Source organism: Eumetopias jubatus, unplaced genomic scaffold (genome assembly GCF_037043125.1).
Source record: "Eumetopias jubatus isolate StellerSeaLion01/CBP00866 unplaced genomic scaffold, mEumJub1_p1.0 scaffold_10, whole genome shotgun sequence".
Classification (NCBI taxonomy): domain Eukaryota; kingdom Metazoa; phylum Chordata; class Mammalia; order Carnivora; family Otariidae; genus Eumetopias; species Eumetopias jubatus.
Window position 1 is genome coordinate 59,789,248 of NW_028274816.1, and position 3,940 is coordinate 59,793,187.

Below are 3,940 nucleotides of genomic sequence, written 5' to 3' on the forward strand. Positions count from 1 at the left end.
TGAGAGAAAACTTTTCCATTCAAGCTATTACCATTTGGATACACTTTCTGCACAGGATCAGATGATTCCTATAAATTCATCTTACTCTTTTTTACAAGCATGGAGGTGTTATAGATGTACCTCTAGTAATCCTGAAATTTTGGTCTATGATTCCTGTAAAGTAGGCTGCATAGCAGATTGATCTTACCACTACATCCGTAAGCATCTTAAGAATCAGGTTTTATTATTCCTTGCATTAAACATCAACAATCACTGTCACCGGGTGATGGATATTAAGGAGGGCACGTGTTGTGATGAGCCCTGGGTGTTATACGCAACTAATGAATTGTTGAACACTACATCAGAAACTAATGATGTACTGTATGTTGGCTAACTGAACATAATAAAAAAAAAAAATCACTGTCAGAATTATATTACATTGCATTAGGTGCCATCAGGTAGGGTCTAGGACTCCCATCTGTCTTTACTAGCTCACCCTGTTCCTCAGGAATTAATTCTTCCTGTGTGCTTTGGCACTGGACCAGATTCAAAACCAGAGAATGTCTTTTTCTGGTATGATCACTTATGCAGAATCCCAATATGCCTCCTTCCGTTACAGACTGTGCCTCTCAGACTGAAATGGAAAATACCTGCTTGAGTCTTTCCTGCTGTCAGGAGGGTGGGCTCAGTGTGGTGGTCACTACGGGCAGAACATAGGTAGACAGACCCTGACATACAGGTTTGTGATTCTGTGAGGTAATCTCCCTCAGAACTGCAATTATCATTTCATCTGTGTCTGCACATCTGTGTCTGGGAGTGTAGGCTTGGGAGTTGACAATATTTCTGAAAACTTTTTCTGATTGCTAATTACCAAAAACAATTACAGGTTTCTAGTTAGTATCTCCTAAGAGAGTATTAGATTGGTTTTGAGAGGCTCTTTCTTTTTCATTATCCCTGGAGGCAGATAGGTTCTCACATGGGAAACAGCGGGAAATGCTGAAGTCTGCAGTGTGATGGACTGGCAGTGATTATGTGTGTCTCACTGGGCTCTTTACTTCCCCCAGAAGTTTCCGCAGTGTCTAGTTCTTTCCCAGTTTTCGTTCCACTGAGCTGAACCATCATTGAAGTTATTAGCAGAGAAATGGAATAAGATAAAATACGAAGGGTTTTCAAAGAGTTGCAAATAGATGGAAAGACATGATGCCATCAGTTTACAATTAGAAATCATTGAACTCACTTGCCCACATCAAAGTCAACTACTTTGGACTCATTTGCATAAATCAATGCCAATTATTAATGGAAATTTTATAGGAAAATATACTTTACCATTGTTTGCCTCCCTCTTCTAATGATAGGAAGTAGACACAGAACAATATCCACAGAAGAAAGAGAGAAGCTTCTGAAAGAGCCCCTCACAGGTAAAAGCACTGGGATCAAATGGTTTAACAGGTAGATTCTGCCATTCCTGAAACTGTCAGATAAGCCAGTGCTACTTACCTAATTCCAAAGCAGCAAATGGTTGCCAGTTCTCCACACTTACTTTGGCTAAATTTGCTGCATGAGCACTTGATGCTTTGGTAATTAAGAAACATAAATTCAGAGTTCAGTTTGGTTCTTTGATCTTTCCTACAAACAAATCCACAATTTGACCCAGATTCACTATCCAGTCACCCCCAATGTTCAAGTCAGGCTTTAGAGCTACAATGGTGGGCAATCCAGATAACTCACACACACAAACTCATTTACACACTTACGCAAAGGCACAATTGCATGCACACTCAGCGAAATACGCACTAACATACACACATGCATACTTCACTGTGACACCATCTTAGTTGCACACAAACTTTCTGGAACACCACACACAAGTGTACTCATAAACACAGATAATGACATTTACACAACTTCACAGTTAATCATTTTCATAAGACCACACACAGTCACCAGGCATGTGTGAATCTCATACAGAAGAATAGTTATATCTCCATACCGCCTAGGAAGGGGCCTTCTCTTACCCCCTTTATAGTCCTAATCCTGCAACAGCCCTACAAAGGCAGTATTTATAATATGCATCATTTAAAAAGTCCTGTAAGCATTACCACCTTAGGTTGGGATGTGTGGTGGGAATGTTAGGGTACGTGGGGGAGTGGCAGTGCATGGGTGTATGACAGAGCAGGTGAGAGAGAGGGCACGGGGAAAGCCAGATATAGAGATAAGACAGAGGGTGGTACACAGGTCCTGGGATGAGGGGAGAAGAGAGTGCAGTAGAAGAAAGAAGGCAGAGGGATAAAAGACAAAAGTGTGCTCAATGTCACAAGGAGCATTTCCACATTTAAGGGTACAAGGAGACAAAGCGTGCAGGGCAGTGAAGGGGGTGAGGCATGTTGGGATCTGGGGAAAGAAGGCAGCGTTTCATGGAAATGAAGGGGGTAACGGGTATGGGCACTTCGCAGGGAAGATACTCATGGTCTTTGGTTGGTGAAATTCACAGGAGACAAGGTCTTGGGGGGATTAAAATCATGGTGGGAGAGGAGGAAGGGGAAGATGTGTGCGGCAGGCAGACCTTGGAGGAAGACACCATGGTCCAAGACAGACAATGTTGGCAGAGGAGAGGGACCCTGGAGGAGACCGTGAGCGTGAAGAGAGAGGCACAGGGGAGTGAGCCAGGGAGCCAGGAGAAAGGGTCAGGGGTGATAGGAGTAGGTAGTGCATGTGGGTGTGGATTGGGTTTGTGCAGGAGTTCAGGCTGGGGCAGCGGATGGTGTGGAGTGTAGAGGACCCAGGGAACGGGGGGAGATACTGGAATCGGGAGTGAATGTTCAGCAAGACAAGGGTGCAGATGGTGTGGTTTGAGGGGGCGTTGGGAGGTGAGGAGGGTTGCATTGGAGTCCCTGGAATAGTGGTCATGTAGGGACAGATGTCCAAAAGATGATGGGAAGGAGGTTGGGGAACAATTTTAATGGTAAAATATTTAAGTAATAGAGTAAAAGTATTCATGACTTACCCATGATCTCCAGATGTTACAGTTTTCATCACTGAGGGGTATCCTTATGCAGTTTCAGAGCATATCTGAACTTGTCAAAATCGCACTACAGGGGCACCTGGGTGGCTCAGTCGGTTAAGCATCTGCCTTCAGCTCAGGTCATGATTCCGGGGTCCTGGGGGAATCGAGCCCCCCTCGGGATCGTGCCCCTCATCGGGTTCCCTGCTCAGCGGGGAGTCTCCCTCTCTATACTCCCCCAGCTCATTCTCTCTCTCACTCTCTCAAATAAATAAAATCTTTTAAAAATCTCACTACACACACACACACACACACACACACACACACACACACACACACACACACACACACACACACACACCCCATATTCTGTTTGGCTCAATATCTCCATGGTAGAGAAGTAATGCTTTTCAATTTATATAAAAAGAGCTATGGCAGGGACGCCTGGGTGGCTCAGCCGTTAAGCAACTGCCTTCAGCTCAAGTCACGATCCTAGAGTCCTGGGATTGAGTCCCGCATCAGGCTTCCTGCTCAGTAAGGAGCCTGTTTCTCCCTCTCCCTCTGCCTGCCGCTCCCCCAGCTTGTGCTCTCTCTCTCTCTGACAAATAAAATCTTAAAAAAAAAGGGGGGGTGGTATGGCAGGGGGCACCTGGCTGGCTCAGTTGGAAGAGTACATGACTCTCAGTCTCAGGGTCATGAGTTCAAGCACCACATTGAGTGTAGAATTACTAAAACAAACCCACAAAAACCAAAAAAGGTATGGCATTTCAGGAGGAAGAGAGGGCGCAGCATCTATCCTGGGACTCAGCATTTACCCGAGAAAGACACTCCCTTTTCTTCTCTTGTCTTTTTCATTGTCTTGAAAAATCATAGCTGCATTTTGAGACTATGCCTTGTATATGGAATTAACATACAGTTCAAATCATAGCAATCTGTTTGAGTTGTGTTTCCCCAAATTAA